Source organism: Phyllobates terribilis, unplaced genomic scaffold (assembly GCF_046119375.1).
Source record: "Phyllobates terribilis strain yellow unplaced genomic scaffold, ASM4611937v1 Scaffold_4__5_contigs__length_816908805, whole genome shotgun sequence".
NCBI classification, from domain to species: domain Eukaryota; kingdom Metazoa; phylum Chordata; class Amphibia; order Anura; family Dendrobatidae; genus Phyllobates; species Phyllobates terribilis.
The window spans coordinates 408802813-408814896 of record NW_027362764.1 but is presented as its reverse complement, the minus strand read 5'-3'; the positions used below and the strand labels follow the sequence as shown (position 1 = coordinate 408814896).

The 12084-nt window shown below is 48.0% G+C and overlaps 1 protein-coding gene across 1 annotated transcript in view; it reads right to left on the bottom strand.

Moving 5' to 3' along the window:
• The window catches only part of ABITRAM (actin binding transcription modulator), a 76400-nt gene extending 74965 nt beyond the window's left edge, over window positions 1-1435 (bottom strand). The window contains exon 1 of the mRNA XM_073678606.1: window positions 1390-1435. The gene's annotated coding sequence lies outside the window, so the exon portion shown is untranslated. The remainder of the gene's footprint in view (window positions 1-1389) is intronic.
• Between the last annotated feature and the right edge of the window lie 10649 nt (window positions 1436-12084).

Here is a 12084-nt window from a genome sequence, read left to right as displayed (position 1 = left end):
TATATATATATATATATATATATATATATATATATATATATATATATATATATATATATATACAGTAGGGATTGTACTCACTCAGGTGCGATGTGAGACAAACAGGAGGCATGTTCCTTTAAGTGTTCAAATCAGTTTATTGGCTTCATAAACCGGTCAGAAAGTAAAATGCATACAAACAGCCTTTAAGACAGACAAAAGCAAAGAAAACAGTACTTTAAGCAAAGTCTTTGGTAAACTGGACCTGCGGTCACACAGGTTGGTATGTAATCCAGCACACAGCTCAGTCTGGAGACAACACACACAGGAGGCCTTCTCCCTCCAAACACAGACCATGTGCCAAACAACAGTCTCCATTATATAGGCAGCTAACCACACCCAGAGGGGAGGTATGTGGGTAGCTGGACCCGCCCATTCTCTCCTAGCAACCCGTAACCCGTCTCCCAGGTGCACCAAACGATCCTCTTAGTGCTTATGTGCACTAGAGAAATACTCCGGGCTAAATCACAGAGACCAGCCATCTCACATACGTACCTCCCATCGACTATGCGACCATTAGCCACCTTACAATGTATATACACATATACATAAACACAGGTAGAATATACCCATATACTATATATGTTATATATATGTATGTGTGCATACTTGATCTTTATGAGTATTTATTGTAACTGTGTGTGTATAATACACAGGTACAGAATTTCTGTATTAATATACAGATTCCACTGCATGAGGGGCAGGGGACAGAGATGAGACGTAGCCTGGATTCATCACAACAGCAGTGACAAGAGGCCGCCCTGTCAGAGGTTAGAATCCATGATATGGTGACCTTGTGTTCAGAGCTCCATGCTGGTCGAGCTGTGAGGCTGAGAAACCTGATCCTGCACCCAGAAGCATGAAGCTCCGAACACACAAAGTCATTATATCACTGTAAAGGTAAGTGCAGACGATAGGAATTGGCTGCGCTTTGAACGCAGCATACTTGACACTGCCTCCCAAGCGCTGCACACGGGTGAATCCGCATGTGTTCATTGAACACATGTGGATTCACCTGCGTGCACCGCAGCCTATACATTACACTGATAGAATTTCTCTTGCGGAGGCTAGCGTCTCAGCAAGAGAAATTGACATGCTGCGGTCTGTGAAGACGTGCCGCATGTCCGTCTCCGCGGGTGATCCGCAGGTGCACGGAAACGCATAGTGGACATGGGATTTCTACAAATCCCATCCACTATGCTGTAACATCTGGCCGCTGTGGATTGCACGCAGCGCAGGTGTGCTGCATCCAATCCGCAGCGTTTACTGAACGTGTGCATGCACCCTAAGCCCAGACTCTGCGACCATCCTGCTGTAAAGGAGCTGACAGGCGGCAGGAAGCATTCTCACCTCCATCAGTAGAAGAGTCCTTGGATGAGTGAGGGAGAACATGCTGTTCAGCACAGGCTGGAGGGAGGAGGCTCTATGGTTGAAGTCTGAGGAGAGCAGGAGGTGGGAGGAGGAGCAGCCTGCAATGTGTGAGTACAGCTGAGCTACACAGCATTGCTGTAGCAACCTAGCAACACTCCTGACTATCGGGCCAAATATAATTAGCCCGGGGGCCAGAGTTTGACACGTGTACAATGGATATTGTCTTTACTTACTGATTATAATGAGAGCTATATACAATTATATGTGCAGAATATTTACTTTAACTGGGCTGATCAAACTATCTTGATTTATATGTTAAATAACAGCATATTTTACATATATACAGTACAGACCAAAAGTTTGGACACACTTTCTCATTTAAAGATATTTCTGAATTTTCATGACTATGAAAATTGTACATTCACACTGAAGGCATCAAAACTATGAATTAACACATGTGGAATTATATACTTAACAAAAAAGTGTGAAATAACTGAAAATATGTCTTATATTCTAGGTTCTTCAAAGTAGCCACCTTTTGCTTTGATGACTGCTTTGCACACTCTTGGCATTCTCTTGATGAGCTTCAAGAGGTAGTCACCGGAAATGGTCTTCCAACAATCTTGAAGGAGTTCCCAGAGATGCTTAGCACTTGTTGGCCCTTTTGCCTTCACTCTGCGGTCCAGCTCACCCCAAACCATCTCGATTGGGTTCAGGTCTGGTGACTGTGGAGGCCAGGTCATCTGGCGTAGCACCCCAACACTCTCCTTCTTGGTCAAATAGCCCTTACACAGCCTGGAGGTGTGTTTGGGGTCATTGTCCTGTTGAAAAATAAATGATGGTCCAACTAAATGCAAACAGGATGGAATAGCATGCCGCTGCAAGATGCTGTGGTAGCCATGCTGGTTCAGTATGCCTTCAATTTTGAATAAATCCCCAACAGTGTCACCAGGAAAACACCCCCACACCATCACACCTCCTCCATGCTTCACGGTGGGAACCAGGCATGTAGAGTCCATCCGTTCACCTTTTCTGCGTCGCACTAAGACACGGTGGTTGGAACCAAAGATCTCAAATTTGTACTCGTCAAACCAAAGCACAGATTTCCATTGGTCTAATGTCCATTCCTTGTGTTCTTTAGCCCAAACAAGTCTCTTCTGCTTGTTGCCTGTCGTTAGCAGTGGTTTCCTAGCAGCTATTTTACCATGAAGGCCTGCTGCACAAAGTCTCCTCTTAACAGTTGTTGTAGAGATGTGTCTGCTGCTAGAACTCTGTGTGGCATTGACCTGGTCTCTAATCTGAGCTGCTGTTAACCTGCGATTTCTGAGGCTGGTGACTCGGATAAACTTTATCCTCAGAAGCAGAGGTGACTCTTGGTCTTTTTTTCCTGGGGCGGTCCTCATGTGAGCCAGTTTCTTTGTAGCGCTTGATGGATTTTGCAACTGCACTTGGGGACACTTTCAAAGTTTGCTCAATTTTTCAGACTGACTGACCTTCATTTCTTAAAGTAATGATGGCCACTCGTTTTTCTTTACTTAGCTGCTTTTTTCTTGCCATAAAACATATTCTAACAGTCTATTCAGTAGGACTATCAGCTGTGTATCCACCTGACTTCTGCACAACACAATTGATGGTCCCAACCCCATTTATAAGGCAAGAAATCCCACTTATTAAACCTGACAGGGCACACCTGTGAGGTGAAAACCATTTCCGGTGACTACCTCTTGAAGTTCATCAAAAGAATGCCAAGAGTGTGCAAAGCAGTCATCAAAGCAAAAGGTGGCTACTTTCAAGAACCTAGAATATAAGACATATTTTCAGTTGTTTCACACTTTTTTGCTAACTATATAATTCCACATGTGTTAATTCATAGTTTTGATGCCTTCAGTGTGAATGTACAATTTTCAAAGTCATGAAAATACATAAAAATCTTTAAATGAGAAGGTGTGTCCAAACTTTTGGTCTGTACTGTATGTGTGTGTGTATATATATATGTATATGCATATGCATAGTGTGATGAGATATTTTACTATGCCCTTACACCTATATGTGTCATGTATTTTCCTGATACACTTATAATTTTACATGCAATATGTTTTAATATTTCTAATAAATAATATACTTGATTGGGAACTGGTACATTATTACAGGATTTATAGTTTATTTGTACACATCTACTTTTTTGCATTGTGAATGGGATTTCTAATATGTATATTTTCCATCCAGTGCTTCATCTTTATAGATTTTATGTAACTGAAATGTTAATTGCCATTGTTTTTTCTGGAGATCCACCAGTGACAAGCAGACCTGCCAGAGTCCTTGTGAAAGTGCCAGGAATGGGTTGCATTGTGGCGCATTACATTTCTTGAAGAGCAACTACAACTTTTTTTTAAGTTTTCATTGCATAATCTGCTCCTGTACATTTCAAGTTTTAGCGTGCGTGTAAACTCAATGATATATATATATATATATTAGTCGGTTCTTTGTAGACATCTGCTGGCTGAGGGTGGAAGTGCAACTGGAAATTTATTGCTGCAGTTACATCCTGACTGATATATTTTTTCTTATTATTGTTTCACCCCTTAAAAATATTTTAAGATAGATATACATCGCGTGCAGAATTATTAGGCAAATGCGTATTTTGCTCACTTTGATACTTTTTATACATGTTGTCCTACTCCAAGCTGCATAGGCTTGAGAGCCAACTACCAATTAAGTATTAAGTAAATCTGGTGATGTGCATCTCTGTAATGAGGAGGGGTGTTGACTAATGACATCAACACCCTATATAAGGTGTGCTTAATTATTAGGCAACTTCCTTTCCTTTGGCAAAATGGGTCAGAAGAGAGATTTGACGGGCTCTAAAAAGTTCAAAATTGTGAGATGTCTTGCAGAGGGATGCAGCAGTCTTGAAATTTCCAAACTTTTGAAGCGTGATCACCGAACAATCAAGCGTTTCATGGTAAATAGCCAACAGGGTCGCAAGAACCGTGTTGACCAAAAAAGGCGCAAAATAACTGTCCATGAATTGAGGAAAATCAAGCGTGAAGCTGCCAAGATGCCATTCGCCACCATTTTTGCCATATTTCAGAGCTGCAACATTACTGGAGTATCAAAAAGCACAAGGTGTGCGATACTCAGGGACATGGCCAAGGTAAAGAAGGCTGAAAAACGACCACCTTTGAACAAGAAACATAAGATAAAATGTCAAGAATGGGCCAAGAAATATCTTAAGACTGATTTTTCAAAGGTTTTATGGACTGATGAAATGAGCGTGACTCTTGATGGGCCAGATGGATGGGCCAGAGCCTGGATCAATAAAGGGCAGAGAGCTCCACTCCGACGCCAGCAAGGTGGAGGAGGGGTGCTGGTATGGGCTGGTATCATCAAAGATGAACTTGTGGGACCTTTTCGGGTTGAGGATGGAGTGAAGCTCAACTCCCAGACCTACTGCCAGTTTCTGGAAGACAACTTCTTCAAGCAGTGGTACAGTAAGAAGTTGGTATCGTTCAAGAAAAACATGATTTTCATGCAGGACAATGCTCCATCACATGCATCCAACTACTCCACAGCGTGGCTGGCCAGTAAAGGTCTAAAAGAAGAAAAAATAATGACCTGGCCCCCTTGTTCACCTGATCTGAACCCCATAGAGAACCTGTGGTCCATCATAAAATGTGAGATCTACAGGGAGGGAAAACAGTACACCTCTCGGAGCAGTGTCTGGGAGGTTGTGGTGGCTGCTGCATGCAATGTTGATCGAAAACAGATCAAGCAACTGACAGAATCTATGGATGGAAGGCTGTTGAGTGTCATCATAAAGAAAGGTGGCTTTATTGATCACTAATTTTTTTGGTTTTTGTTTTTGCATGTCAGAAATGTTTATTTCTAAATTTTGTGCTCTGATATTGGTTTACCTGGTGAAAATAAGCAAGTGAGATGGGATTAAATTTGGTTTTTATTAAGTTGCCTAATAATTCTGCACGGTAATAGTTACCTGCACAAACAGATATCCTCCTAAAATAGCTAAATCTAAAAAAAAAATACACTCCACCTTCCAAAAATATTAAGCTTGGATATTTGAGTCTTTTGGGTTGATTGAGAACATAGTTGTTTATCAATAATAAAAATAATCCTCTAAAATACAACTTGCCTAATAATTCTGCACACAGTGTATAAATATCATCACATTATCAGGTATTGTGTAGTTTTCACTTACTTATAATTACATAACATAATGCATCATTTCCCCTGCAAAATGTGTTGTAAAAGAGGTCCTGTCCTCTGCAGAGTGTGGCACCACATGTAAGACACAAATGCCAATACAACTATTTATCATATCACTGCAACAGATAGTAGTTATAACTTTAAAATAAACTGGTTTTAGATTTTACATCAAAATATGTATTGCTCATGTAAAGTATTTTCAGAGATTGAGTGCGGGATTGAAAGTTTTAGGCCAGTTTCACTCATCCATCAAACACGGACTATGCTCGGATCAGAATGCATGGCCCGATTGCCAGATCTCCAGAGCTGAGCAAAAGTCCTCATAGGCATATTTGAAGCAGTTAGCTCGGGTCGGGAGAGCCATTAATGCGGGCCGGGTCTTCTGATCCAAGACCGGTCCATGTTTCACAGATTTATGAAACTGGCCTTTCAAATGTGCCGCTTCTGTCTAAAAAGACACTACATGGTAATCCCACCTATAACGTGCCTTGCCACATCATATCAAAGGTGCTGTACAGAGCTGGACAAGGTAATGAAAATAAAAAATAATTACTTCTGAGCACTGGCGGACACAGACAGAAAAGGGCCCCTGTTCCAGAACAATATATGGGCCCTTTGCAGCCCAAGAGCTCCTTAAAAATGCTAAATTGTACCTGCTTTGAAGGTAGAAATGGGCCCCTTTACCTCTTGGGCCCCTGTGCAACCGCACAGGTTGCACCAATGATATATCTGCCCCTGCTGAGCTTTGGTGTAATCATTTGTTGGGCATTCAGTCACACTGAAGTACTTTTCTGTATTGTTCTGTAAAGGGAACTTGTCATGTCAGTTGGATCATGTATACTGCCTCCCGGTTGTTGTTAGTGATGCAATGTGCATCACTAACACACTTTTTGCATTAAAATCTACGCTATAATCATCAGTAAAAAGCACCTTATCTATTTATATCTTACTTGCTCGTTTAGTCATAGGGGTGTTCTTCACTTTATTCAGTCAGGCTTGTCGCCGCCCATTCAATTTGAATTATCCTCAGTTTGCACCGACATCACATGAATATTCTTGTTCAAGTCCCACACTTGCGAACTGTAAACTGTCACCCATTCTTGCTCCCATGTGTGCGCAGTAACAAGCGGCTCCCTCTCCCAATTGCGTGCTCGGGAGCTGCTCGCCACTGCGCATGTGTGACACCCCAGGGGTCTGGTTGCCACAGTGATAGAGATATGATGTCTGAGAGCAGGTGGGAGGTCCTTTGGTCAGGGATCCTGTGCATGCCACACCTCCTGCCCAGTCTTGGGAGGGGAAGAACTTCCCCTATATAAACCCGGGGCTGAAGCAGGGTTAGCAGTCAAGGAGAGTAGAGACAAGAAATAGCAGAAGCAATACTACTACGAGTCAGGGGCTGGCAGCTGCAGAGCTCGCCCTGACTGAGAAGCTTTCTTACCGGACCCGGCGTCCGAGGCTGTGGGGACTAACTCTTACCCAGCAGCAGAAGCCGACCGGCAGGGGATTTCAGGTCCTCAGGCCCAGAAACCCGAAGGCACGGTCACACGCGTGGGACCAGCACCGCCATCGTGGAGCGGAAGCCATTAGAAGGCCCCGAGTCACCGGCCATACGGGTGAGCACCACACGGTACACTCAGGGACGTGGGCTACTTATATCCGCTTCTAGCAAGGTAGCCAGAAGAGTACAGTCAGTTTGGGAGGCCTACAACTCCGCCTGGCCAGGGGAGATCCCATCTGCTCAAGGACTGACCAGGCCCCGTTCACTAGCAAGTACTCCGGGAGGGTCTATCGTTGTTACCAGTAAAGACCCTGAATTACACCGCACCGTCTCTGAGTGGTTCCTGCTACCCCCATCATCCACATCTGCTGCCCTGAGGCCATACCCCTCCCGTTGGGGTTATACCATCTACGCTGCACCATCCATCCACCGGCCTCAGCGGACTGTCCAGCAGCGGCAGCTCCATAGCTGCATTCAACGGGTGGCGTAGTCGTCCTACATCTACCGCTGTTACATCGCCGCTCAGTTTGACTCCCTGGGCACGGACCGGGTCACCGCCACGAGACTACAACCCTCAAGAGATCCGGCTCCGGGTAAGCTCCCGCGTGCGCAACGCAGCGCGACACAGGCCCAGGGGCGCGTCAACTTTGGCGTAGTCGGCAGGATTTCGTGCCCGCAACCACCGGGTACTGCGTGCCTGAAAAAGAGACTTTTCAAACTTACCTGTGGTGAAGATTCCCGCCATCCGGCGCCATCTTCAGCCTTCTTCCCGCCATCGGTGAAGTTTCCCGCCATCCGGCGCCATCTTCTGCCTTCTTCCCGCCATCCGTGGAGTTTTCCCGCCATTGGACGCCATCTTGAGGACGCCGCGCGGGAAGAAGAGGGGCGTGGACTCCGAAAGCGCGCGAGAACTGAAGCCCCGCCTCACGTCCGGACGTTGCGTAAGGTCCTGGAAGGAGCCCAGCAGACGCCGACGTCACAGGAGCGCGACGGAAGGTCCTCAACCCTGACGATCCACTGCGGAGCCGCGGCCTACGGAACAGGATCATCGCAAGGTAGGCCACGGTCCACTAGGGGGGAGGAAGATGTCGGATACGGAGGAGAGCTTCACTGCCTCAACCCCCGCCAGCGCTACCGCTGCTGCAGTTATGCCCTTCACCATGCCCTATATCCCGGGAGCAGCTTGGCTACCCCAGTACTCAGGGGAGTCACATACCCTGCATGACTTTAGAGAAAAGCTGGATAGCCTCTTCCAGGTGTACCCCCTCACAGAAGAGCAAAAAGTGAGCATCCTGGTGGCCCAACTAACCGGGGCAGCCAAAAGGGAAGTAAAATCCTGGCCACCTGGGAGGAAGACTGTCGCAGGGATACTCACCCGGCTGAAGGACACCTTTGATACCCGCACCTCAGCCGAGATTAAGCTTAGATTCTACGGGTGCAAGCAGCGAGCGCATGAGAGTATAAGGGACTATGCACTAAACCTACAAGAGGCCCTGAGGGCCATTAAGCAGACCGACCCTGATGGAGTGGGAAACGAGGACAGGCTGTTGACCGAACAGTTTATAGAGGGACTGTATTGTAATACCCACCGAACCCAGTTGCGGGCAATGGCCTTACAGGATCCCCATCTGGGCTTTGCACAGTTCAAGGACAGAGCCATCCGGGTGCTCCGAGAACCGGCACCGGGTGGCGTTGTGACCCACAAGCGCCCTGCTATCACTTACCACCAGGAGGCGGCGCCCTTGTCGGCAGGGCCTGTGGGAGCTGATGCGCAGGCTTTGGACAATGACCCGGCTCCAGACCTACACCATCAGGTCCAAGAGCTAGCTAAGAGCGTTGCTGCGCTAACCCGAACTGTGCAGTCTTTACAGGCTTCCACCCCAGGGAAGATCCAGCTGGCATCCGGACCGGAGGACATCCCGTGGCGTCGACCAAGGAGGACCCCACCGGCCAGAGGAAGACCCAGTGACCGATACAGCGAGGACGGACGACCCATCTGCCGCCGCTGCAATCAACCTGGACATATGGCAAGGTACTGTTCTTTAAACGGGCACAACCTGGGGTAGAGGGCCAACCCCCAGGAAAAAGATCACCAGGCCCATCGAACTGGCGCGACAGATATGTGGGAGGACGTCCAGTCTTGCCTGTGGTACTGGATGGCATTCCCATGAGTGCCCTACTGGACACCGGGTCACAGGTCACCACCATCCCGTACGTGCTCTTTAAGCAGTACTGGAATGACTCGGATATTACCCGCTACCCTGACGACGACTTGAGTATCATCGCCAGCAATGGCCAGCCCGTGCCACAGATCGGATTTAAAGAGGTGACCATCAAAATCGGTAGAGTCGAACTGGCAGCACAGGGACTGATCATTGTAGATATTGACAAACATGAGAGTCACCCAAAAATAACTCTAGGAACTAATGTAATTGAAAATTGTCTTGCAGAGGTGATTTTCCTTTTACAGCAGGTTGCCAAGAACGCCAGCTCCGGCGAGCAGCGGGTGCTCCAGAAAGAGATCCGGTCACTGATGCGACGGCAACAGGTGGAACTCTCCGGCGGTGAGATTGGTAGCGTAAGAATGTGTGACCCTTTTCCTATTGCCATGCCCCCAAAAAGTGAAATGATGATTTGGTGCCGGGCAGCTATTGGTCTGAGAGGTAGAGATTACCAGGCAATGGTAGAACCAGTTTACTCAGACAGTAGGCCCACCATTTTGACAGCACGGGGGGTGGTCAATGTACGCCATGGGAGGGTGCCCGTTCGCATAATCAATATCGGGGAGAGGGAAGTGTACCTGCCCCGGTATGCCACGCTAGCCAAATTATATACCATCAACCAAAACTCTATACAGTCTGTGGAACCCTTGCCTCCATCTCACCCGGAGGAAGGTAACGGCTCTAAGAAAGTAATGGAGGATTGGTGTCAGCAACTACACTTGGGAACTGACTCCACTCCCTCCCACCAGAAACAGGGAGTCTACCTGGTGGTTCAAGAGTATGAGAGAGTGTTTAGTAAACACCCGTTAGACTTCGGGCGAGTCAAGGGGGTAGAACACCGCATCCCCACGGGAGATCATCCTCCCATAAAAGAGAGGTATCGACCCGTACCCCCTGCACATTACCAACACGCCAAGGGGATGCTTAGAGACATGAAGGAGGCTGGGGTAATCCGGGATAGCTGTAGCCCCTGGGCAGCCCCACTAGTTTTAGTCAAAAAGAAAGACAACACTATGAGGATGTGTGTAGATTACCGGAAAATCAACCGTATCACACACAAGGATGCGTACCCTTTACCAAGGATAGAGGAGTCTTTGGCTGCTTTAAGATCTGCTAACTTCTTCTCCACCTTGGATCTCACTAGCGGGTACTGGCAGGTTCCTGTAGCAGAGGCGGACCGGGAGAAGACCGCATTCACCACCCCGATGGGACTTAGTGAGTTTACCTGCATGCCTTTTGGACTTTGTAACGCACCAGGAACCTTCCAACGATTAATGGAGTGCTGTCTGGGACACAAAAACTTCGAGACGGTCCTGTTGTACCTGGACGATGTCATCGTATATTCCAAGACTTATGAGGACCACCTGAAACATCTGGCGGAAGTGTTCAAAGCCCTGGCAAGTTACGGCCTGAAGGTGAAGCCCTCTAAGTGTCACCTCCTGAAGCCAAAGGTGCAGTACCTGGGACACGTGGTGAGCGCTGACGGAGTGGCTCCCGACCCTGATAAGATCACCGCAATTAAGGAATGGCCAAGTCCCTCCAGTGTAAAGGAAGTGCGGCAGTTCCTCGGGTTGGTAGGCTATTACCGCAGATTAATCCCCGGTTTCACCAAAAAGGCAGCACCTATGCAGGACCTCCTGATAGGCCAGTCCCGGAAGGCCAAGAACCAGAAGCCGCCCTTCAAATGGGAGGAGCTGGAAGAAGAGTCCTTCCGCCAGCTGAAGATGGCCCTCACGGGGGATGAAATCCTGGCGTACCCGGATTATAGCCAGCCCTTTATCCTCTACACCGACGCCAGTAACATCGGGCTAGGAGCCGTACTGTCCCAGATCCAGCAGGGGAAGGAACGAGTAATCGCCTACGCCAGCCGAAAACTGCGACCCACCGAAAGGAACCCCGAGAATTACAGCTTATTTAAGCTAGAGTTCCTGGCCGTAGTATGGGCAGTCACCGAGCGCTTTAAGCATTACCTCGCTTCTTCCCGGTTCACCGTGTACACGGATAACAACCCGTTGACACACCTGGACACGGCAAGACTCGGTGCCCTGGAGCAGAGGTGGATGGCCCGTCTGTCCAACTACGAGTTCACAATCAAATACCGGGCAGGACGCTCCAATACCAACGCGGACGCCCTGTCCAGGATGCCCAACCTGCCGGACGGAGGAGAAGATCCGGAGGGACTGGAAGAAGTTGAACTCCCTGCGTTCCACCGTCATGGGACTATTCAGTATTCCCACCAGGTAAGGAGTAAGCAGACTGCTACGTTGAACCCCTTACCCCACTACAACTGGGCGGAAACGCAAGACAGCGACCCTGCCGTCCGACTGGTGAAGGAGATGCTGACTCGGCCGGAGGCTCGCCTTGAACCAGACGCTCCGGAGGAAGCCAAACAACTATGGGCAGAGAAGAGTCGACTGTTCCTTTACAAGGGGAAGTTGTGCCGCAGAATGGTTAACTCCCGGACGCATGAACTACTCTGGCAAGTAGTGGTGCCATGAAGAGACGCAGCCATGGTGATGGAGGCATACCACGACGGAGCTGGACACTTCGGGTGGAAGAAGCTGGAGTTCCTGCTGCGCGAGCGATTCCACTGGGTAGGCATGAGGGGAACCATTGAGAAGTGGTGCAGAGACTGTGGCCCGTGCAACCTGAGAAGGAAGGACCGTGCCAGCCAGAAGACTCCCCTGCAGTCCATCGTCACCCGGCAACCGTTGGAACTGGTAGCCTTGG